The sequence below is a fragment of the Hyperolius riggenbachi genome, chromosome 6 (genome assembly GCF_040937935.1).
Source record: "Hyperolius riggenbachi isolate aHypRig1 chromosome 6, aHypRig1.pri, whole genome shotgun sequence".
NCBI lineage: Eukaryota > Metazoa > Chordata > Amphibia > Anura > Hyperoliidae > Hyperolius > Hyperolius riggenbachi.
Window position 1 is genome coordinate 76376968 of NC_090651.1, and position 26506 is coordinate 76403473.

Below are 26506 nucleotides of genomic sequence, written 5' to 3' on the forward strand. Positions count from 1 at the left end.
TTTATCCTTTTGGCGCCTCTGTCCTTCATCGTTATACAATTAATATCCACCCTTGGTGGAGGGGGATACAGCTTTTTTCTTCCTATCTACAGAGAGCGACTTCTTATTCCTGAGTGAGGACAGGATAATCTCCTCACCTGCCTATACAGTGGTTGCCTGGAGGTAACCCTGGTTTGTGAGTATATACTTAATACTTGTTTTATTTACCCATTTGCCTATACTTACTACACTATATTGGACTCTCGGCTCTCTCTCTACATATCATTTTATTTACAGTTTGCATTAATTTAAAGTCGCACTCAAATCGCTATGTGTAACGATTCATGAGCGATTACGCCAGCGTTTATATACTTTACATTGCAGAAACACAAATGCTAACGCCTCCAAAATGCTGCTTGTCCTGCGATAGCGATTTTGCTAATCACAATCGCTCCAGTGGAATTTGGCCCATCCATTAACATTAGCCAAGCGTTTAGGGAAATCGCTAGCATTTTGAATCGCTCCTTAAATGCTCAAAAAATCGCTCTAGTGGATTCAATAGTGCAAAACATGTTTTAAAAAATTGCCATGTGTATGTCTTACATCAGACAAAGGTATGTAGCAGCTACACATCTCCACCTGCAGTTACTGCTAATGTTATTCAACTGAGTTGCACTCAACTGTGTGAGGCCTGGAACCCACTAGAAATCGCAAAGCGCTATCGCAATCTTTCTGGCATTGTGGTCATGTTACTCAAGAGACTAAAGTCCCGCGCACACACACTACCTGAATCCAGCATGTGTACAGCATTCCCCACTCTTGGTCTCTTGGCCATCAATCCGGCTGGCAGATCGTTTTAGCCAAGCAATGGCCGAGGGCATGGTTTTCTCCATTCAACTGGCTCCCATGTGACATCACACCTTCACCTCTCCATTGCCCCTTTGCCCTTCTTGCTTAGCAACAGAACACGTCTCTAGCCTGCAAACTAGCGACGCATCTGTATTGTTGCCCAAGGGATCGGGTACCGAGCTTTGCCGGGCAACATGGTGCTTCTAGCGTGTGTATGGGGCTTTAGGTAAGGTCCACACTGGAGCTTTGTGTTCCCTGTAAAAACAAGATCATAATGCATAATTGGGGAAAAGTCACATCAGTTATTTGTGCAGTGCAAAGTATACAGTACATACAATGTATGCTTCACTGGAACTGAACGCATGTGTTATGCAGTCCTATAATCCTAACATTTGTATAGCGATTTTGTCCTTTTGCACTCAAAGCACTCAAGAGCTGCAGCCACTAAGGGTATGCTGAAGGGGCCACCCTGCAGTGTTAGGAACTCTTGCCAAAGGACTCCTTACTGAATAGATACTGACCCTAACCAGGATTTGAACCCTGGTCTCCCATGTCAGACCTCTTAACCAGTACACTACCCAGCCACTCACATGCTGCTTTGCATGCAACACATCATGCAAACGATTCCGTCGCACTGCTAACATGTCAATGTACCATTTCAATATCAATACGGTTATGTTGTCGACGCAGCTCAATGCAATGCCCCAGTGTGACTGTGGCCTCAAGGTTCCTACACACTAGATTAAACTTGGCTGAGGTCTCTACTAGGGATGCTCATTCAGATTCTGCAGAATTGAAATTTCCACATTTCTGATCGGAAATCTGCATTTTCCGATTGGAATTCGGAAATCAGAAAGTGGAATTTCGCGGAAATCCTACTTACCGCAACTCAGTAATTTTAGCCCAAACACAGAACTTGGAGGCATTGGAATAATCAGAGTGCAGAATTTTTCTGCAAAAAAGTGGATTACCGTGGTAATTTTAGACTAATCACAAAAGTCTCCAATTTACGATTTTCCATTTTTCCGATTTCTGTTTTTCTATTTTTTTTTCATTTTTAGCATTCTCTGATGCTAAAAATGTCTAATAAAATACTCCTCAAAAATCAAAAAATGGAAAATCGGAAATAGAAAAATGGAAATCAGAAAAAAACCTAAAATTCCAATTTCCATTGCCGGAAATTGGAATTTCTTCGGAATCGGTAATGGGCATTTCCGATCATCCCCAGTGGCCATTAAAGACCATCACTTGATTTATGCTGCTTTGTGCAGTAGAAAGATATGCAGCCATCAGTCAAATGCTACGCCCTTCTGTGCAACATCACTAAAAAGAACAGCCTTTCCCAATGAATGTTTCATGAAAAATTGTTTTTTTTTTTAAATATATTTTTAAACAATTGTTTTTTAAAATATATTTTCATCTTGCCTGTGTTCAAGTGCTGGACTCTCGGCAAATATAGATTGTACATGGAAAAAGCAAGTAGAGTAAATTATGAGAAATTCATAATGGAATTCAGGGTTGGAAAGTGTTGATGATATTCCATCATATGTTTTTTCAAGAATAAATGTAGATTGTTTTTCATAGAAAAATAAGACATCCCATGAAAATTAGCATCTTGTGAAGATTCAATGATTTTGTCATGTTGAACATTTAATTGATTGAAAAAAGTAGAAATAGTGTCCACTGCCCAGGCAGCAATGGTATACATTTATTTATTTATATAGCGCCAACATATTATGCAGCGCTTTATATTGTCTTGTCACCAGGGTTGCTCGTAAACTACGCCAGCACGAATCTACGCATTGTAGTACGCAACTACGCATCGTAGTTCGTAGGCGAAGTTTAAGAACTACACGTACGCATTTCCGCGTAGTCGTAGTCCCGCTATGCGAAGCTTCGCCTGCTATGCGTAGTTGACGTATGTATTGCGAAGTCAACTACGCGTGCGGTAACTGCATCAATATGGATCATTGCGCATGCGCAGAAATTTTATTGCCCTTTATACGCATACAATTCCGCATTGGATGGTGGAATGTATGCTAATATTAGTTTATATATGCGCATAGTTAGCAGATTATTGCGGAAATTTTTCCGCATAAGGGCATAAGCGGTCGCATCAACTACACTACGCACTACGTGAAGCTTGCATATTTTAACGCGTAGTCTACGGTATGCTAACGTAGCGAAGTGGCTGATTTCGGAGCCGTAGATTGTGAAGCGTATTTGCGTAAAAATACGCGTAGTTCCAGTGTAGCGAAGTTGGCTGACTACGACCATCCCTGCTTGTCACTAACTGCCCCTCAAAGGGGCTCAAAATCTAGTCCCTACCATAGTCATATGTCTATATCATGTAGTTAGAGTTGAGCCGAAATTTTCGTAATTTCACATTACTATAATTAAATTAAATACGATTACGATGCGAAATTACGGTAGCGTAATTGCCATTAAAATCGTAATTGAAAATACCGTAAGCGCAATTTTCAACGCGTAATTTTGCGTTTCGTTCATGCCGTAATTTCGCATTAAACGCTACCGTAATTTCGCGTTAAACCGTAACGCTCCGTATAATATAAAAAAGCCGCCGACTTTAAGGGTTAATAGCAAAGCCCCCTTAAATGCTAAGAGCCTCAAATTTGGAGAATATATTAAGGAGATCAGGAGGAATAAGAGGAAAAAATTTTTTTTCAAAAAGACCTTATAGTTTTTGAGAAAATCGATGTTAAAGTTTCAAAGTAAAAATGTATACATTTAAAAACCCGCTGACTTTAACGGTTAATAGCAAAGCCTGCTTAAAGTTTAGGAACACCAAATTCCTAGGGTATATTAAGGGGATCAGTGGGAATAAGAGGAAAAATTTTTTTTTCAAAAAGACCTTATAGTTTTTGAGAAAATCGATTTGTAAGTTTCAAGGGCAAAAATGTCTTTTAAATGCGGAAAATGTCAGTTTTTTTTGCACAGATAACAATAGTGTATTATTTTCATAGATTCCCCCAAGTGGGAAGAGTTTTACTTACTTCGTTCTGAGTGTGGGAAATATAAAAAAAAACTACGTGGTGTCCCCCCTCCCAGACCCCTTTAACCCCTTGTCCCCCATGCAGGCTGGGATAGCCAGAATGCGGAGCACCGGCCGCGTGGGGCTCCGCACCCTGACTATACCAGCCCGCATGGTCCATGGATTGGGGGGTCTCGGAAGGGGAGGGGCAGCCAAGCTTTCCCCTCCCCCTCCGAGCCCTTGTCCAATCCAAGGACAAGGGGCTCTTCTCCACCTCCGATGGGCGGTGGAGGTGGAGGCCGCGAGAGGTACTTGTACCCCTTACCCATTTCCTTTAAGAGTTAAAAGTAAATAAACACACAAACACTTAGAAAAAGTATTTTAATTGAACAAAAAACATAACCACGAAAAAAGTCCTTTAATATTCTTAATTAACCATTAATACTTACCTGTCCCTTTAAATAAATGATCCCTCGCAATATCCTCGGAAATGTTCTATCAGTTACAATGTAACAAAGTTATTACAATGTATAACAACTTTGTTACATTGTAACTACGCCGCACCCGACGCCACTCGCCGCTCAGCCGCCGCATACGCGTCCGTGCTGCACGGACCCGACAGAGCTCTGAGCTACAGTATATAGCTCAGAGCTCTCTAAGTATCTTTGTATTTGGGCTCCAAGGAGCCCCATTGGTCCTTAGCAGACCAATGGGGTTCCTTCTGATTTGAAGGAACCCCATTGGTCTGCTAAGGACCAATGGGGCTCCTTGGAGCCCAAATACAAAGATGCTTAGAGAGCTCTGAGCTATATAGCTCAGAGCTCTGTCGGGTCCGGACTCCGTGCAGGACGCTAAGTTCCGCCGGCTCCGCTGCCCTCCCCGCCTCTCCCACATGTCACCCACATGTGGGTGACATGTGGGTGACAGATGTGGGCGGGATGGACAGCGGGGGCCAGCGGGGACTTAGCGTCCTGCACGGACGCGTATGCGGCGGCTGAGCGGCGAGTGACGTCGGGTGCGGCGTAGTTACAATGTAACAAAGTTGTTACATTGTAATAACTTTGTTACATTGTAACTGATAGAACATTTCCGAGGATATTGCGAGGGATCATTTATTTAAAGGGACATGTAAGTATTATTGGTTAATTAAGAATATTAAAGGACTTTTTTCATGGTTATGTTTTTTGTTCAATTAAAATACTTTTTTTAAGTGTTTGTGTGTTTATTTACTTTTAACTCTTAAAGGAAATGGGTAAGGGGTACAAGTACCTCTATACTCATTTCTCCTGGGAGGGGGGGTGGGCATCTGGGGGACCCCTTTTTAAAGGGGACTCCCAGATTCCACCATGAACCCCCCCAGGAAATCGCGGCCTCCACCTCCACCGCCCATCGGAGGTGGAGAAGAGCCCCTTGTCCTTGGATTGGACAAGGGCTCGGAGGGGGAGGGGAAAGCTTGGCTGCCCCTCCCCTTCCGAGACCCCCCAATCCATGGACCATGCGGGCTTATATAGTCAGGGTGCGGAGCCCCACGCGGCCGGTGCTCCGCATTCTGGCTATCCCAGCCTGCATGGGGGACAAGGGGTTAAAGGGGTCTGGGAGGGGGGACCCCACGTCGTTTTTTTTTTTATATTTCCCACACATTAAGAACGAAGTAAGTAAAACTCTTCCCACTTGGGGGAATATATGAAAATAATACACTATTGTTACCTGTGCAAAAAAAACTGACATTTTCCGCATTTAAAAGACATTTTTGCCCTTGAAACTTAAAAATCGATTTTCTCAAAAACTATAAGGTCTTTTTGAAAAAAAAATGTTTTCCTCTTATTCCCACTGATCCCCTTAATATACACTAGGAATTTGGTGTTCCTAAACTTTAAGCAGGCTTTGCTATTAACCGTTAAAGTCGGCGGGTTTTTAACTGTATACATTTTTACTTTGAAACTTTAAAATCAATTTTCTCAAAAACTATAAGGTCTTTTTGAAAAAAAAAAATTTCCTCTTATTCCTCCTGATCTCCTTAATATATTCTCCAAATTTGAGGCTCTTAGCATTTAAGGGGGCTTTGCTATTAACCCTTAAAGTCGGCGGCTACCTAACATTGATCCATGCGTCAACTTTTCCGCTTGGGAGCATGGCCATACGCATTAATTTCGTAATACCCACTGTAATGCGAAAATTACGCGAAAAATTATGCTTACGCGAAATTTCGCGAAATCCTTCTTCATTACGATTATGTACTTACGCCCATAATCGTAATTACACTAATTACGCGAAATTTCGCGAAATCGTAATTACGTCATTACGCTCATCTCTACATGTAGTGTAGTGCATGTATCATAGACTAGAGCCAATTTTAGGGGGGAAGCCAACTAACTTATCTGTATGTTTTTGGGGTGTGGGAGGAAACCCACACATACACGGGAAGAACATACAAACTCCTTGCAGATGTTGACCTGGCTGGTATTCAAACTGAGGACCCAGCACTCCAAGGCAAGAATAAACATAAAAAATGATATTCCGTTTTTTTCCTGGCAGACTTAAAGCTAGGGACTGGAGCTGCAACCATTAGGGCGCGCTCGGAAGGCAGTAGCAGTAGGAGTAGAGTCTAGTTCAAGTACTCCTTATTCAATAGGCACCAGCTTGATTTGAACCCAGGTCTTTGTGTCAGAAGCAGAGCCCTTAACCATTAAACTAGTAACTACACTAGTAACCACTTACTAGTGCTTGGGATGAGCAGCGGACAGGAGGCTCCTCTCCCAGAGATTTGCTTCTGAGCATGGCGCCTGCCAAGACAAGAAACGTTTTTTTCGAATGTGACGTGCATTTTTACGTGTGATTTTGCTGGCAATTTTTTTTGAGTGACGAGCGATCATTTCCGTGATCTTACAACATGGGTTTGAGTGCACGGTTAGCCAGACGATGTTTAGCGACACATGGGGATAACAACCGTTATGGCTGATAGAATCTTTAACCTCTCTAGCATTCTGGACGAGCTGAGCTCGTCCAGAGACTCTAGAGGGCACCGCTCAGGCCCCGCTGGGCCGATTTGAATAATTTTTTTTAAAACACGAAGCAAGCACTTTGCTTGCTGCGTGTCCTACCCGATCGCCGCCGATCCGCCACTACCCGACGCAAAAGAGGACCCCCCCCCCCACAGACCCCGTGAGCAGCCTGGCCATTCGCCGCCAGGCTGCACTTTGGGGTGGATCGGGAGTCCCTGTGATGTCACGACGTCGATGACGTTACTCAGTTCGTCGCCATAGCGGCGGGGGAAGCCCTCAAGGAAATCCCGTTCAGACAAAGTAGGCACACTACTGCTGTAGCATGCACCACTAACTTACTCACACTACCCCCAAGCGAACAGCTGCTCCAATTGTCCCACCCTGGACCCAGTCAGGTTCAATGACTTTGTAGGACAAGATCCCTCGTTCTACAAAGTGGATCAACCCCCAAGTCAGCTAGCTAATTGTACAAGCTGTTAGTCGGTATTTCTCCTGTCTGGCTCTTGGGGGAAATTTCTGATGTTGCTGAAACTCAAGAGAAGCTGAAGACGTGTCTGACACTTCCGCTACCCAGCGGATCAACTGTATACACATCACCACGACAACAGAGACATGAGACCTCTGCTGCGCATGCACATTTTCCCAGTTTGAAACATATTGTATGGCTGTCACGGAAATACATTTTAAAATATGTGGTGTTTATGGCTCTCTCAGCCATAAAGGTTCCCGACCACTGCTGTATAGGTAAGACCCTCTCTTATTATCGGGTAAACCCGATAATAGCAGCAACTCTTGTGTGGCTTGGCCCTTATCCATGTACATGTATAGACAATTGCCAGCAGTACTTCCTTCTAATGTACAGTACATGCAGAGCACCATGCATGTTGTTCTCATGGACATGATGCGTCAGGCTGGCACAGCTGGTTGCACTAGTTTTAAATTTCCATATAGTATCTGCTAATTACACACAGTTGCACAAGAGTAATAAAATGAATTCATCTTATGTCATGTGATGGGTTCCAGGAATCACGTAAAACAGTGAGGTTCTGAACTTCCCGGGAATGCAATTTCCAATTTTCTACTTTATTTCCTTCATATGCACATTCTCAACCCCCTTCCCTTTTGTTTTCTCTCGCTCTCCCTTTTTTTTTTAATTGAGAACATTTTATACTGACAAATGTAGTAAGATAAAGTATTCAGCACAAAAACAATAAAGCACAGTACGGACTCCATTCATTAAGGTTACATTTTTTTTCTGAATAGAAAATACAAGCATTACAGTGTTACTAACAGTCACAGAAGCCACCTAGATAGGAATGTTAGGATTGCTGCTAATCACTCAATTGCTCTGTCGGGTTATTACTTATGCAGAAAAAGGGAAATGTATAGGCAGACTGGACTGCAATAACAGTACAACAAATTCAGTTCTTTAAAATATGTGCAATTTGAAGCAGCATTGGCTTCATCCAATTTGAAATGGAAAGTTCATTTTTGAACAACATGAAATAGCAAAAAGACTTGTGCAGCACTAACATGTACTGCAGATAGACACTTATAGAATAATATAAACCATGATAGATAGATAGCACTTTCCCAAACATGATGTTTCAGGCTACGTTCACAGTGAGGCGTTGCGGTGTGACTTTATGGAAGCTTCTCAACGCAGAAGGTCACATTGCAATAGTAAATTTACTCAATGTTCACAGTGCAGGCGATGAACTGGGATTCAACGCACTACAGCAGGGGTAGGGAACCTATGGCTCGGGAGCCAGATGTGGCTCTTTTGATGGCTACATCTGGCTCACAGACAAATCAGTAGGGGTTGATTCACTAAGCTACACTGCTCAAGCAGCGCAGCTTAGTGTGGCAGCGCAAGTAAAATTTGTCAACGTAGGCACACTACTGCTGTAGCATGCACTACTAACTTACTCAAGCTCCCCCAAAACTAATGGCCACTCCAATTGTCCCACGTTGGACCCTGTCAGGTCCAGTGACTTTGTAGGACGAGATCCCAACACTTTGATTGGCCCAATAGGCTGCCTGTCACTTCACAGGCAGCTTATTGGGCCAAAGTGCGGGGATCTCGTCCTACAAAGTGAATCAATCCCCAAGTAAGCCAGCTTATTGTACAAGCAGTTAGTCAGTATTTCTCTTGTCTGGCTCTTGGGGAAATTGCTGATGTTGCTGAAACTCAAGAGAAGCTGAAGACATGTCTGACACTTCCGCTGCCAGGAGTATCAACTGTATACACATCACCATGGCAGCAGTGACATGAGCCCTCTGCTGCGCATGTGCACTGTCCCAGTTTGAAACATATGGTATGGCTCTCACGGAAATACATTTTAAAATGTGGCTGGATGGTGTAATGGTTAAGGGCTCTGCCTCTGACACAGGAGACCAGGGTTCGAATCTCGGCTTTGCCTGTTCAGTAAGCCAGCACCTATTCAGTAGGAGACCTTGGGCAAGTCTCCCTAACACTGCTACTGCCTATAGAGCGCGTCCTAGTGGCTGCAGCTCTGGCGCTTTGAGTCCGCCAGGAGAAAAGCGCGATATAAATGTTATTTGTCTTGCCTATTTGTCTAAAATATGTGGCGTTTATGGCTCTCCCAGCCAAAAAGGTTCCTGACCCCTGCACTACAGTATCCCATCATATTGCATGCAGTGTGTTACTGCATAACACCCGCATTAACAGAGGCAGTGAACCATCATTTTTATCAGCTTCACTGTATATAACCTAACCGGGCAGCACGGTGGCGTAGTGGTTAGCGCTCTAGCCTTGCAACGCTGGGTCCCCGGTTCGTATCCCAGCCAGGTCAACATCTGCAAGGAGTTTGTATGTTCTCCCTGTGTTTGCGTGGGTTTCCTCTGGGCACTCTGGTTTCCTCCCACAGCCCCCCAAAAAACATACAGATAAGTTAATTGGCTTCCCGCTAAAAATTGGCACTAGACTATGATAAATGCACTACACGATCAGGCCCGGCCTTAGGTTTCCCATCACCCTGAGTGTAACCAGATGTTGGTGCCCCCCCATTCATCCTCTTCACGCGCCTACGCACGCACGGACACACATACACCCATGTGCAAGATCCCCTTTAGTGTACTGTGTATTGGCAGATCCCCTTCCCCCCGTTTTTAGTGTATATGGGCAGACTCCCCCCCCTTTAGTGTATATAGTCAGATCCCCTTTTAGTGGATATAAGCAGATCCCCCTTTTTAGTGTATATAAGAAGATTGCCCCCCCTTTAGTGAATGTAGGCAGATCCCCTCCCTTTAATATAAATATATATATATATATATATATATATATATATATATATCCCTCAACCAGCTTAATCGCTCACAAGTACCCACGACTCTGCATCATGGAAATGATCGCTTGTTACACTTAAAAAAAAAATAAAAAAAATATCGTCACTCAACTGGCGTACCAGATATTGATGTAAAACTGGTGTTCTGCCACTTCTGATTGCAGTCCTCGATAAGCCTGCTTTTGGATGAAATGATATATTCACCAGTAACTGATTGAGACTGCTGCTACCAGTGTTGTGGAATTAAAGATCATATTACAGAACTGTGCATAAAGGATAGCGAACAGCAGTTATATAAAGTGCCCTCCGCAACTACCCACCCTACCAGGCCCCCAATACCTACCACAGCATTGCTCAAATTTATAGGAATTGTAGGCTGTGTAATCGCTCAAGGGCTACCACCCCATTGGTTTAAGGCTAGGCGCCACCAGAGGAATGGTTAGTTTTAGGCACCACCAGGGGAGGGTTCTATGTGAGAATAGGGTTGGGTTAACCACTTCAGCCTTCAGTCGTTTTCACTTTATGCATCCGAGCAATGTTCACCTCCCATTCATTAGCCTATAACTTTATCACTACTTATCAGAATCACGACCGGTTTTGCAGATTCCAGGAGCCTCCTGTAGGTGGGGATGAGATGCACAAGGCAGTGGTCGGAGGAGCCAAGTGCCGCCCCAGGGATAGCCCTGAAGAATGCCTACAAGGCTATCCCTGGGGCGGCACTTGGCTCCTCCGACCACTGCCTTGTGCATCTCATCCCCACCTACAGGAGGCTCCTGGAATCGGCAAAACCGGTCGTGAAGTCCTCCAAGGTATGGTCCAGCGAGGCCAAGCTCCACCTTTAAGCCTGCTTTGATTGCACAGACTGGGAGTCCTTGGCAGCTCCAGACCTGGACGAGTGGGCGGACACCATCACCTCATACATCATCTCCTGTGAGGCCTCCTGCGTCCCAACCAAATCTTTCAAGGTCTACCCGAATAACAAACCGTGGTTCTCCAACAAGCTACGGCTACTGCGTAAACGTAAGGAGGCGGCTCACAAGGCGGGAAACCAGGAGGATTTCAGGAAGGCGAGGAACGCTCTGAAGCAAGAGCTGAGAGCCGCAAAAAAGGAGTTTGCTGAGAGGATGAAGCAGAACCTGCGCTCGAACAACTCACGAGTGGTATGGCAAGGGCTTAAGGCTGCCACCAACTACAAGCCTCCCCCGCAACATGCTACACCCAGCCCTGAATTAACTGAAGAACTAAGCAGATTCTATCACAGGTTTGAAAAGCAGGCTAAGCCTGGGGGGAACCCGCCACATCCCCCCCCCCCAGCCCCCACGCACAGCGACCCAGGTGAGGACTCACTCTCTCTGGAAGTGAGGGAGGCAGATGTTCGGCACCTCCTGTCCACGCTAAATGCCAGGAAAGCCTCAGGACCTGATGGTGTGTCCCCAGCCTGCCTCAAATCTTGTTCGGAGCAACTTGCCCCCATCCTCTCCGCCATCTTCAGCAGGTCACTGACAGAGGGCAGAGTCCCTGCGTGCTTCAAGAGGTCCACCATCATTCCTGTTCCTAAGAAACAAGGCATCTCTGACCTCAACAACTTCAGGCCTGTGGCCCTGACGTCCGTTATCATGAAGACCCTAGAGAGAGTGGTCTTATCCACCCTCAAGCTATCCACCTTGCCCCTACTAGACCCACTCCAGTTCGCCTACAGAGCAAACAGGTCCACTGATGATGCTCTAAACATCTGCCTGGAGTACATCTACAACCATCTGGACAGGAAGGATGCGTATGCCAGAGTACTGCTATTAGACTTCAGCTCGGCTTTTAACACCATATGCCCACGCACCCTCCAAAATGTCCTGGCCGCACTTGGGGTCCACCCCACCCTACGCCTATGGATCGTTGACTTTCTCTCTAACAGATCCCAAGTTGTCAGGCTGGGGGACATCTACTCACGAGAAGTGATATCCAACACAGGGGCACCCCAGGGCTGCGTCCTGTCCCCGCTGCTCTTCTCCCTCTACACTAATGATTGTAGATCCGTGGTAGACTCTGTCAAAGTCATCAAATTTGCGGACGACACCACCATTGTTGGCCTTGTAACTAAGGACAACATCCAGGAGTACCAGCAGCAGGTAGAAAGACTATGCCACTGGTGCAAGGAGAACAGCCTGGTGCTCAACACGGCCATAGCCGTCGAACTTATAATTGACTTTAGGAAGTCGGCTCCTACCCCTCCTCCCATCTACATCGATGGCACCGAGGTGGCCAGTGTGCCCTGCGCTCGCCTGCTGGGCACCACTATCTCCAACGATCTCAGCTGGAGGGTCAACATCACGACAACCCAACGGAAAGCCCAGCAGAGACTCTTCTTCCTCCGCCAACTGCGGAAGTTCGGCATGGCGCAGGAGATCGTAACATGCTTTTACACTGCCACCATTGAATCGATCCTCTGCTCCGCCATCTTGGTCTGGTATGTGGGTGCCACCACCAGCGACAGGCACAAATTACAGAAGATCATTAAGTCAGCGGAGAGGGTGATTGAGAGACCTCTGCCTCCACTTGACCACCTGTACAGCACAAGACTGAGAGCCAGGGCACTGAGGATCGCAAGCGACCCCTCTCACCCAGGCCACTGTTTTTTCACCCCCACTTCCACTGGGTCGGAGGCTTCAAGCCATCCCAACCAAGACCACCAGACACAAGAACTTGTTCTTCCCGATGGCCGTTAGCCTCCTAAACTCCCTTAATATTCTACCACCCTCTATCAACTCCCTACCACCTGCATAGGAGCGGTAGATTTCAGTAGTGTGTGTTTTCGTAAGATGAATACTGAGCTATATGTACATCTAATGCTGACTGTAGATTTGTGTATGTCTATATTTGAGTTTCTTTTCTGTATTTCTTTCTATGTACCGCTCCATTGTGCCAAACACAATTCCGGGCTTGACCCAGTCATGCTTGGCGAAATAAAATGATTCTGATTCTGGTTCTGAGAATGAACTGATCTATATCTTGTTTTTTCCGCTACCAATTAGGCTTTCTTTGGGGGGTACATTTTGCTAAGAGCCACTTTACTGTAAATACATTTTAACAGGAAGAATAAGAGAAAAACGGAAAAAATTCATTATTTCTCAGTTTTCAGCCATTATAGTTTTAAAATAATACATGCCTCCATAATTAAAACTCACGTATTGTATTTGCCCATATGTCCCGGTTATTACACCGTTAAAATTGCTTGCTGACACGCCCCCTCGAAAAAGCCGGAAGTGAGCCGGCGAAACATGTCGGGTACACACGGCATGTGTGTTTGACTCGTGGTGAGCCTGCCCACCCTCTCCCATTGCCATTGGGACCCCCGACTTGTGCACCTCACATGCTGCTTCACATGCAGTAAGTTCTTTGCTTCCTTTGGTACATCTTTGGCTGGACACGGAGCAACAGAGTTTCCCTGAGGTCTGCATCCACATTGGATTATCATTTCCTGCATGACCGTCGAGCTTACACTGGATGTATATGGACGCTGCTTCATGGGTTATCTGGGACCTGGATTCATGGTGACGCTGTGGAATCGGTAGAGTATAGAAGTACCACTGACAGCTATATGTGACATGCTTGATACCATCTCTGCTACTTGCTTGCCAGCTATGCATCTGATGCTACTGTATGCTAGACATGTCAAAGCTTGCTGCTACTGAACTTTGCCTTACTCTGCCGTGTACGCTTTGCCTACCCCAGTCCCAGTTTGTGCTTTAGCTCATCAACATCTTATATCTTAAGGAATTGTGCACGGACTTTGTAGATCCTCCTTTTTTGAAGTGTATCTACTTATACATGGACATTTTTTGATTGATTTTTTCTATTTTTGCAATATATAGAGATTTTTTAGGTGATCACCTACTGGATGTTAGGTTTGTCCCTGTATGAATGTGGGTGTGAGTGTCGGGGCTGGATGCATTGGGTGGTAGGGGGGCTGGCTCACAGATCAAACACTTTTTAATACTGAGAATAATATTAATAAAGTTTATATGTTTTTTTTATATATATCTAAATTGACTTTGTTGATTTATTGGAGTGTACTCCTCCTCCAACTTACCCTTAACATTTTTTACACCGTTAAAATTATGTCCCTATAACAATGTATGGCGACAATATTTTATTTGGAAATAAAGGTGCATTTTTTCCGTTTTGTATCGATCACTATTTACAAGTTTAAAATAAAAAAAGTATAGAAATATTTCATCTTTACATTGATATTTAAAAAGTTTAGACCCTTTTGTAAATATTTACATGTTTGTTTGTTTTTTTATTATTGTAATGTTTTTTTATATTAAACAGTTTATTTGGGTATTTTTTGGGAGGGTGGGATGTAAACAGAACTTTTATAATGTAAATGTGTGTTAAGGTTTTTTTTTTTTACTTTTAGTTGTAGTTTTACTTTTTGGCCACAAGATGGCGGCCATGAGTTTGTTTACATGACGTCACTCTAAGCGTAACATACGCTTAGAGGGACGTATGGGGGACGCAACAGCCAGAAAAAGCGGAGCTTCTGAGAGAAGCTGTCGCTTTTTCTGCGGGGGAGAGGAATCAGTGATTGGGCACCATAGCCCGATTCACTGATTCGTGGGCTAACGATCCGCGGCCGGGAGCTCGCATACACGCGCGCGATCGGCCGCAGGAGCGCGCGGACGCGCACATGGCCTCCTGGGCGTAGCTAGTACGTCCAGGAGGCCAAAGTAGTTAAGCTGTATTGTTGAATTACGTAACGATTTTTAACGTTAATATATTTTCATTATTATTTCCCATCTGTTTTAACAACGGTATTTATCGTTAACCAAGTTTGACAACAATGTTTATTATGAGATTTCGTTATCCACCGGCGCCATTTCATTATCCAGCCGAGCCCTTTTTTCACGGCGCCCTTTTTCATGCACGTCCAAAATTGATATGTTACTGAATGACATTAGCTTGTGAAAGAAAAAGATTGAGCTGTGTTGTTGAATAGGCACAAGTCACACATTAGTTTCCTGCTGATGAATGTAAATAGTGCTTCTGCCTCACTTATTCCCCTAGTTTTGTCAGCTCGTAAACATATGATTTCTGCACTCAGATAAATCTTTTTCCCCCTGCAATGTGCAGATCATGGCGGGGCCTTGGGGCCACTTATCTATCATCATCCTTTAATGACTATCTGAATTCCCCATTTTATTAGTTGATGTCAACCTGAGCTGGTGCCGCTGATGGCCGTAGACGAGGGTCCGGACAAAAGACCCTCCAGATCCCATTCACCTCTGAGTCGTCCTAAGATCATTATGTAAATGTCCAGTAGGCCCCAGGACAGAGACATTACAGCCAGAGACAATTCTCATCTTCAGTGGGGATATCCAGATCTTCCACTCAGTAGGGGGGATAACTGGAAGATAACATCTCTTAACTCACGTCTTTGTCTATATTTATAGCACAGCTTAAAGCCTATGAAGTAATTAGCGCAGAGGTTGAAGCATAGAACACAGTAAGGCTAGAAACCCACTAGGAGCGATTTTCTGAGCGCTTTGCGATTTGAAAACTCTTGCCAATGTAATGCTATGGGTGTAATCCCACTTGAGCAATGTGATTTTATAGAAATCCCTCATAGCATTGCATTAGCAATAGCTTCTTCAAATCACTAGTGATTAGAAATTGCTCCTAGTGGGTTTCTGGCCTAAAGGCCATTTACTCACAAGTTTGCACAACAGGGAAATTCTTAGTATATTGCGATTAAGTGTTATTCTCATCTGAAAAATTAATGAGCATGGATGGGCTGTTTCAGCTGAATGCTGTCAACATCATGGCCCAAATGTAATCAACTCCCTACTTTTTCTCCCTAGTTATCTCCTAGGAGATCATTTTCATATTCTCTTTAAAATAACTTTTAAGCATTTTACAATTGAAAAGTACCTAAAAGTAAGTGAAGAAGTACTATCAAAATTATTTTATTTTCTTGCTTGCTAGTGGTTCAAAAGGCATTTTATGACAAGATTTGGAAATAGCACCTGGGAGAAAACTCAGGAGAAAAAACAACCTTACTCAGTTAGCACGCCTAAAAGCTTTGGGCGTGCTAACTAGGGTGCTAAGCAGTTAGCACGCCTAAAGCTTTTATTGATCGTGCGCAAGGTTTAGTGCTGCGCGGTGTGCGCGATATGTCTGTGAGACGTTTCAGGCGCACCCCATGCGACATTTTAGGCGCACCCGGTGCAACTTTTTCATCGCACCTGTTGCGACGTATTGCGCGCACCGTGCAGCGCTAAACTTTGCGCGTCCTAAAGGGCTTTAGGCGTGCTAAGGGGCTTTTAGGCGTGCTAACTACAATAAGCTAGCACCCTTTTGTAAATCAAGCCCCATGTCTTTGTGGCAACATCGTCAGCATACTGAGCAATCCAGTGGTGGACAAAACCCAAAGGTGCTTGTTGACTTGTGTACTGTACGTTAAATTGTATGGAGATCTTCAGACACACAAGCATTAGAAAACTAGTTAGTCATTCAGTCCAGCTATAGATTCGATTTAAAATAACTTTTTAGCACTCTGCAATGGAAAAAGTACCAAAAAGTAGGTGAAAAAGTACTGTCAAAATTATTTTGAGACGCGCTTATACTGTGTCTATTCAAACTCTATTGCTGTACTGTTAACTCAGTACAGCAATAGCTAATAAAATATGCTTTCATAAGAAAACAAATATTTTGAGTATTTTCCCTCTTGCTAGTTATTAGCTTGCTACTACTTTCCCTCTTGCTAGTTATTAGCTTGCTACTACTTTCTCGCTTGCTAGTTATTAGCTTGCTACTACTTTCCCTCTTGCTAGTTATTAGCTTGCTACTACTTTCTCGCTTGCTAGTTATTAGCTTGCTACTACTTTCTCGCTTGCTAGTTATTAGCTTGCTACTACTTTCTCGCTTGCTAGTTATTAGCTTGCTACTACTTTCCCTCTTGCTAGTTATTAGCTTGCTACTACTTTCTCGCTTGCTAGTTATTAGCTTGCTACTACTTTCTCGCTTGCTAGTTATTAGCTTGCTACTACTTTCTCGCGTGCTAGTTATTAGCTTGCTACTACTTTCCCTCTTGCTAGTTATTAGCTTGCTACTACTTTCTCGCTTGCTAGTTATTAGCTTGCTACTACTTTCTCGCTTGCTAGTTATTAGCTTGCTACTACTTTTTCGCGTGCTAGTTATTAGCTTGCTACTACTTTCCCTCTTGCTAGTTATTAGCTTGCTACTACTTTCCCTCTTGCTAGTTATTAGCTTGTTACTACTTTCTCGCTTGCAGTGGCGTAGCTAAGGAGCTGTGGGCCCCGATGCAAGTTTTACATGGGGCCCCCCCCAAGCACTCTATACATAACAATGAATACGGCGCACCAAAACCTGCCAATGTCAACCACAGTGTCAGAGGTGCAAGAAAAGGATGGGGAACAGTGTGTTATTGATTACCACTATTCAATGTATCTATAGAAATGATTATTATGAGCACAGGACCAATAGAAAGCTAATACTGCAGTTGAGGGAGGGCCCTTCTGGGCCCCTCTGGCCCAAGGGCCCCGATGCGGTCGCTACCGCTGCAACCCCTATTGCTACGCCCCTGCTCGCTTGCTAGTTATTAGCTTGTTACTACTTTCTCGCTTGCTAGTTATTAGCTTGCTACTACTTTCTCGCTTGCTAGTTATTAGCTTGCTACTACTTTCTCGCGTGCTAGTTATTAGCTTGCTACTACTTTCTCGCTTGCTAGTTATTAGCTTGCTACTACTTTCTCGCGTGCTGGTGCATTTTATTGATACCTTATGCAAATATCACAGAAGAAAACTTCTGTGGCCCATATGCAATTTACTTTTTCTCCTAGGAGATACATTTTCATCTTCTATTATTTGCTGGGAATACACAATGACATTTTTTAGTCAATTTACTGTCTGATCTTATTTTCGATAGATTTTCCAATTGATTTTCTTATATTTTCTTATCAATTTCCATTCACTTCTATGAGAAATCAATCAGAAAAACTATCGAAAATAAGATCGGACATGTCGTAAATGATCTATCGAACCATCTATATTCTGAAAAAACTTAGTGTATTCCCAGCATAAAGGACAACTGAAGAGGAATATGAAGGCTGCCATATTTATTTCCTTTTAAGCAATACCAGTTGCCTGGCAGCCCTGCTGATCCTCTGACTCTAATGCTAGCTACACACGATACAATTTTATGGCAGATTTACCTGCCAGATCAATTTTTTCCGACATGACCGATCTGAGTTACGATCAATTTTTTGATCGATTTCCATTCACTTTTATGAAAATCGAACAGAAAAATCGATCAAAATTCAGATCGGACATGTTGGAAAAAAATCGATCTGGCAGGTAAATCTGCCAGAAAATTGTATCGTGTGTACCTAGCATAGTACATCTAGCCATTGACCCTGAACAAACATGCAGCAAATCAAGTGTTTCTGACAAGATCTGACAAGATTAGCTACATGCTTGTTTCTGGTGTGATTCAGACACTACTGTAGCCAAATAGATCAACAGGGCTGCCAGGCAACTGGTATTGTTTAGAAAGGAAATAAATATGGCAGCCTCTATATTCTTCTCACTTCCGTTGTCTTTTAAAATAACTTTTCAGCACTTTGCAATTGAAAAAGTACCAAAAAAGTAAGTGGAAAAGTACTATCAAAATAATTCCTGCTTGGTGGTGAATTAAAAGACATTTTATTGACAAGTTTGCAAATATCACCTAATAGAAAACTTGGGAGAAAAAGTGAATTGCATATGGGCCTTAAGGTGCGTACACACATGCGACTATAGTCGTTTGTAACGATCGTTCCCCGATCTTTACCAACGACGATCGTTACAAAAAACGAACCAACGACTATTAAGGCAAACGACGAACGAGGCAAATCGCTACAAAACAAAGTTCTGTCTTGGCGGATTTTTACCACCGACGATCGTTAGCAAAAGTGGTACATCGTTGGAAACGATCGTTCGTACCAGGCTGGACATGCGCATTTCACTTTTTCTCCAAGGAACTTTACAATTTTATGCGCAGGCGCAATAAGTGCTTTTACGTGGTGTAATGTTCGTTCTAACGATGTGATCGTTACACACTTTTTACAACTAACTTTACTTCGGTCGTTCTTTCGTCAATTAAAAGATCGTTCGTCGTTGACAACGAACGATCGTTGTCGCATGTGTGTACGTAGCACTAGTCTCCAACAGAGAGGTCTTCCTCCAGCATGGTTCTTAGATGTGCCATTGCTCAAACAGGTCTGTTTGGTCTTGTGCACCTGGACCCATATGCAATTAACTTTTCCTCCTGAGTTTTCTCCTAGGTGATATTTTCAAATCTTATGAATAAAATTCCTTTTAAACTATCAGCAAGCGAGAAAATGCTCAAAATAATTTTAATTGTACTTTTTCACCTACTTTTTGGTACTTTTTCAATTGCAAAGTGCTGAAAAATCATTTTAAAAAGAAGTTGAAAAATTATCACCTAGGAGAAAACTCAGGAGAAAAAGTGAATTGCATATGGGTCCTGATGTGTTATTGATACTCCTGTTGCATTCATCATAAAGTACAATGAAGCTAGCAAGAAGACTAGGACCCTAATTCAATTTACTTTTTTTCTTAAGTTTTCTTCAAGGTGATATTTTCAAGCCTTATCAATAAAATTCCTTTTAATCTCATCAGCAAGCAAGAAAATACGAATTTTGGCAGTACTTTTTCATCTGCTTTTTGGTACAATTTCAAATGCAGGTGCTGAAAAGTTAGTGAACTGAATAAGGCTCTAGGAGTCCATTGGAATGGCTGTGGATGATGGGAACTCAGAGACAAAGATACCAATATTTGATAGTTATAAAGCAAAGTAAAACAAATCAAAAACAAGAGAGTAGGGGTGTCAAAAACATGCCATGGAAGTGACAATTTAGTTTTGAGAAAGCCGATCAATGGCTCCATATATAAGAGATGATGGTGATCACTCAGCTCAGTGAAGATCAGCCAGACTGGGCCCAGTGTCTCTGGGCAATCAAATGTGTCACTGAGTTTCAGAAGAAACACTATTCAAATGGACTTTTTTAAGCTGTGTACACATGCAAGACTGAGGCGGCCAATAACCACCTCAGCTAATAATGTGGCTGGGGTGTTTACAGCTTCCCCAAATTAAAGACCGCCGTTTGGCTAGTGATCTGCCTGGCGGAGCAACTCAGCCAAGCAATCGCCGATTGCTGTGTCACGAGGGGCGGGGGAGAGCAGCACGGTCATGAGTGAGCACTCTGTTGAGCCTCTGCTTCCCCGCATAGCAACAGAATACGTCATCAGCAGTACAGCTGACACGCGTCTGTAGAATCCAGCCCAGCGATGTTCCCCGAGGGATCAGGCCCCAATACCCGACGGGCTACATCAGTAAGCCAGTGTACGGACATACGGAATTGCAGCCGCACAGGAGGCCGCTCAAGTTCTGTTTCTTGAGGGGCCCATTAAAGAGGAGCTGTCAGCCATACTATCTCAGAAAAAAACAACACATACATAAATAGATAAATTCTTGCTCTACTTACATAACATACAGTGGTATGCCAAAAGTTGCAATAATTGTTTAAACAAAATTAGGCAGGTGCATACATTTGGACACCACAAAAAAGAAATAAAATCAATATTTAGTAAATCCTCCTTTTGCAGAAATTACAGCCTCTACATGCTTCCTGTAAGTTCCAATGAGAGTCTGGATTCTGGTTGGAGGTATTTTGGACCATTCCTCTTTACAAAACATCTCTACTTCATTCAGGTTTGATGGCTTCAGAGCATGGGCAGCTCTCTTTAACTCACCCCACAGATTTTCAATTATATTTAGGTCTGGGGACTGAGATGGCCATTCCAGAACGTTGTACTTGTTCCTCTGCATGAATGCCATAGTGGATTTTGAGCAGTGTTTAGGGTCGTTGTCTTGTTGAATGATCCAGCCCCGGGGTAGCTTCAGCTTTATTATTATTATTATTATTATTTATTGTATTTATAAAGCGCCAACATCTTACGCAGCGCTGCACAATAGATAAATGGGTTAACATACAGGTAGAACATACGGAAACTCACAACAAAACAAGATCATGCAAATGATTTGATAACAATACAGTGTCATAGGTCAAAATAGAGACTGTTCGAGTCTACAAGAGGGGTGGTTGCGAGTAAGATTGCATAATCAAGCTGGATACGTTAGGGAGGAGGGCCCTGCTGGAGGCTTACAATCTAAAGGGTGGGGTGGAGACAATAGGTGTGTCTTTTGAGAGGGGGTCTAACAGAACATATTATGGTGCTGGTGTAGGGGGGTATGCGAGCGTGAAGAGGTGAGTCTTGAGAGCTTGTTTGAAGGAATTAAAGGTGGGGGCGAGTCTGACGGCTGGTGGGAGAGAGTTCCAGAGAGTAGGGGCGGCCCTGGTGAAGTCCTGCAATCGTGCGTGTGACTGAGTTATGCGTGGTGCGACTAGGCGCAGGTCATTGGAGGATCGGAGGGGGCGGGCTGGTATGTGCCTGTGGCCTGTGGAGCTTTGTCTCTGATTCCTGGACATTGGTCTCCAGAATCTGCTGATACTGAGTGGAATCTATGCGTCCCTCAACTTTGACAAGATTCCCAGTCCCTGCACTGGCCACACAGCCCCACGGTATGATGGAGCCACCACCATATTTTACTGTTGGTAGCAGGTGTTTTTCTTGGAATGCTGTGTTGTTTTTCCTCAATGCATAAGGCCCCTTGTTATGCCCAAATAACTCAATTTAAGATTCATCAATCCACAGCACCTTATTCCAAAATGAAGCTGGCTTGTCCAAATGTGCTTTAGCATACCTCAGCTCTGTTTGTGTTGTGGGCGGAGAAAAGGCTTCCTCTGCATCACTCTTGCATACATCGTCTCCTTGTGTAAAGTGCGCTGAATGGTTGAACGATGCACAGTGACTCCATCTGCAGCAAGATGATGTTGTAGGTCTTTAGTGCTGGCCTGTGGGTTGACTCTGACTGTTCTCACCATTCGTCGCTTCTGTTTATCTGAGATTTTTCTTGGTCTGCCACTTCGAGCCTTAACTTGAACTGAGCCTGTTGTCTTCCATTTCCTCAATATGTTCCTAACTGTGGAAACAGACAGCTAAAATCTCTGAGACAGCTTTCTGTATCCTTCCCCTAAACCATGATGGTGAGCAATCTTTGTCTTCAGGTCATTTGAGAGTTGTTTTGAAACCCCCATGTTGCTACACTTCAGAGAAAATTAAAAGAGGAGAGAAACTTACAAATGACCCCCCGTAAATACTCTTTCTCATAATTGGATTCACCTGTGTATATAGGTCAGGGGTCACTGAGCTTACCAAGCCAATTTGAGTTCCAATAATTAGTTCTAATGGTTTTGGAATCAATAAAATGACAACAATGCCCAAATTTATGAACCTGCCTGATTTTATTTAAACATTTATTGTGCACTTTCTGTAAATCCAATAAACTTCATTTCACTTCTCAAATATTACTGTGTGTGTCTCCTATATGATATACTTAACTGACATATCGTAACAACCAACGGTTTATACAGGAAAATCATGACCATTAACAGGGTTGCCCAAACTTTCGCATCCGACTGTATGTATTGCACTGTCCACAATTTGATTTTAGTGACTTTTCCACAGTAAAAAAAAAAGAAAATCCTTCTTAGCATTTCCCATTTTAAAGAGACACTGAAGCGAAAAAAAATTATGATATTATGATTTGTATGTGTAGTACAGCTAAGAAATAAAACATTAAGATCAGATACATCAGTCTAATTGTTTCCAGTACAGGAAGAGTTGAGAAACTCCAGTTGTTATCTCTATGCAAAAAAGCTATTAAACTCTCCGACTAAGTTAGTCGTGGAGAGGGCTGTTATCTGACTTTTATTATCTCAACTGTAATTGAACTGTTTACTTTTCCTCTGCCAGAGGAGAGTTCATTACTTCACAGACTGCTCTGAAAGACTCATTTTGAATGCTGAGTGTTGTGTAATCTGCACATATTATAGAATGATGCAATGTTAGAAAAAACACTATATACCTGAAAATAAAAGTATGAAAATATTTTCTTTGCTGCTAATCTTCTAGTAATTATTCATAGTACACAACCAATTCATTATATCATATTTTTTTTTTCGCTTCAGTGTCTCTTTAAGTGTGGCTATTTTGAAGCCAACCCTGATGTCATTTCCTCCCTTAGTCTCCTCTGCCTGATTTTCCCGCCCTTCACTATAGAAAGTGCATTTTCTCTGCATGAGAAATATTGGCCAATCACAGAGGAACAAAGGTGTGGGAGGGGAAAACAGGAGGGAAAGAGGCTTCAGCCAATCAGGCTGCTTTAGATAAGTCTGAGGGGAAGTAAGGAAGCAAAACTGGACAACACAGCATGCCCTGCAACTTCCTTTTTGTGTACCAAATTTTGTGTGTACCAAATAAGAGTCAGGTAAACTGGGGAATTATCATTTATCAACAAGAAAAGGAATAGAGATTTTAACTTTTGGATTGTCTGGTTAGTATTACTTGTTTACCAGATAAAAATAAAGAATTTATTTTTGATTTTATGCCCGACAGTTACTCTTTAAGTACTGCACTTTTTTTTTTTAAACTTGAAAATTTTTTTCCCACCTGCGGCACTTCCCTCCCTCTCCTCGGGGCCCCCCTCTTGTCACTGTGCTCCTCCATAAGTGTTGGCGCTGCCGCTGTGGAAGAAACAACTTCATATAAATAAAAAATAAAATAAAGTTTATTAACGGTTGCAGTGGAACTGGCGTGCACCATCCAAAGCCGCGTACAGTCGATTTTTCACAATCTACTACCTATCCATCATCAGATATCACTTTCTGTTCTGTGGCATCTGGAATTTCCCTAAACGTGCATTGTTTAATTAAATCAACACCGGCTTAGTCATTCAGAATAATCTGTGAATGGTAATTACCGGTACTTCTAGCTCATAATTTTGTCAGAACTGAAAGATGGATGCGGACTTCGTAGTGATGGGTCAGAAGAAAAAGGTACTAGTCTGAAACTTCTGGCGCCAGTGATGGGCCCAAAGCAGTTATTGTGACTCAGTTGTAACTTCATAATATATTTTCATGATGTACTGTACATGTATATCACCACGAATAGGCCGACTTTTGGGGGCCATAAAAATTCTCTTAAGTGGAGGGGGTCAGCCTCACGAGGAATATATCACAGATGATGTGTGCATCGACCCTAATATGCAGTGAGGAAGGAGGGGTTAACATTTGCATGGGGGGGAGTGTATCTGTATATGGTAATAGTCTCACATTATCAGTTATTAAAATGTCCCTGAGATGGGCATGCTAAGAGATTTTATATTTACCTGGGGCTTCCTCCAGCCCAATGAGCACTGATGCATCACTCGCTGTCCTCCTGCATGCCTCTGTTCACCTGGTATCAGTCCCGGTAATCTGGCTCTGTCGTGCCAGTTGGTTCTCCTGAGCATGTGTAGCCCCTCTGCGCCATCGATGCTCATGGGGCTGGAGTGAAGCCACGGGTACGTATGAAATCTGTTAGTGTGCCCAGTGACCACCTCAGGTTTGCTTTAAGTTAGGAATTACCTATACACGAGTTACAATTTATTATTCTACCTCCCCTTAGTAATGGACTCCTGTCCAGAACAGGAGTTGTCGTGATCAAGCAGCAGATTTCTGGCAGCACTACAGGACAATTACTTGACTCAAATGGTAACTGAACCAACCTGGGGGAATGCGTTACTGGATCTGATCATTTCTAATAGACCAGATAATGTATCAAATGTGCAGGTTCAAGAACATTTGGGAAATAGTGATCACAACATGATAACGTTTGATCTGGTGACTGATAGGCCACGGGGCAGCGGGACCACTAAAACTATGAATTTTAGAAAAGCAAAGTTCAATCAAATTAGGCAGGCACTAAGTTTGGTGAACTGGGATAATGTACTACAAGGGGAAGACACTGAAGGGAAATGGCAAGCTTTTAAACTTATACTCAATCAATACTGTAGTATGTATATCCCATATGGAAACAAAATGTCTAGGAATAAAAAAAGGCCTCTATGGATGAATAGAAAGGTTAAAGATAAAATGAAGAGGAAAAAAAATGCCTATAAGGTCTTAAAACAGGAGGGGACAGAGGCTGCACTAAGCAATTATAAGGAGTGCAATAAAAATTGTAAAAAAGAAATTAGGCAGGCAAAGATTGAAGCTGAAAAACAAATCGCTAAGGATATCAAATCTAACCCAAAAAAGTTTTACAAGTACATTAACTCTAAAAAAAGAAAGGTTGACTGTATAGGACTCCTAAAGGATGAGGGTGGGAATTCAATGGTGGATGACCAAGGTAAGGCAGAGTTATTAAATGCTTTCTTTGCTTCTGTCTTCACAAAAGAAACAGCACTGTTGCAAACTACAGAGGCGGAAGAGTCTCAATCTTCTAACTGTAATATTAAATACTTAACGCAGGAGGAAGTGAAGGCAAGACTAAATAAATTAAAAATAGACAAGGCACCTGGCCCGGATGGCATGCATCCTCGGGTCCTAAGGGAATTAAGTTCAGTTATAGATAAACCCCTTTATCTTATCTTTTGTGACTCTCTTGCAACTGGCAGAGTCCCAGTGGATTGGCGTACAGCCCACGTTTTCCCATTATTTAAGAAGGGCAAAAAATCTGATCCAGGAAATTATAGACCTGTAAGCCTAACATCAGTTGTATGCAAACTATTTGAGGGGTTACTAAGAGATACTATATATGACTTCATAGTAGAAAATAATCTTATTTCTCAGCATCAACATGGGTTTACTAAAGACAGGTCCTGTTTGACTAACATGCTCAGCTTTTATGAGGTAGTGAATGCTAATATGGATATTGGAAATGCTGTAGATGTGATATACTTGGACTTTGCAAAGGCCTTCGACACTGTTCCCCACAAAAGTCTGGTGCAAAAGTTGAGGATGCAAGGACTGGGGAAGAGTCTGTGTTCATGGATAGGGAACTGGCTAATGGACAGAAAACAAAGAGTTGTGGTCAATGGATTGTACTAAAAATGGGAGACTGTTAGCAGTGGGGTCCCACAGGGGTCTGTTCTGGGTCCAGTGCTCTTCAATTTATTTATTAATGACCTAGTAGATGCAGTAGTGAGCAATGTTGCTATTTTTGCAGATGATACAAAATTGTGCAGAATCATCAACTCTCAGGAAGATAGTGTCATATTGCAACAGGATCTGGATAGGATGGCTATATGGGCACATACATGGCAGATGAAATTCAATGTAGACAAATGTAAGGTCATGCATTTTGTACGTACTAATGGTCTAGCACCATACAAAATAAATGGGATACAGTTGGGGA

General features: G+C 43.0%; 1 long non-coding RNA gene across 1 annotated transcript in view; it reads left to right on the plus strand.

Annotated features, from left to right (window-relative positions):
• The window catches only part of LOC137520941 (uncharacterized), a 281855-nt gene that overhangs the window by 191165 nt on the left and 64184 nt on the right, over positions 1-26506 (plus strand). The gene's annotated exons all lie outside the window — the stretch shown is intronic.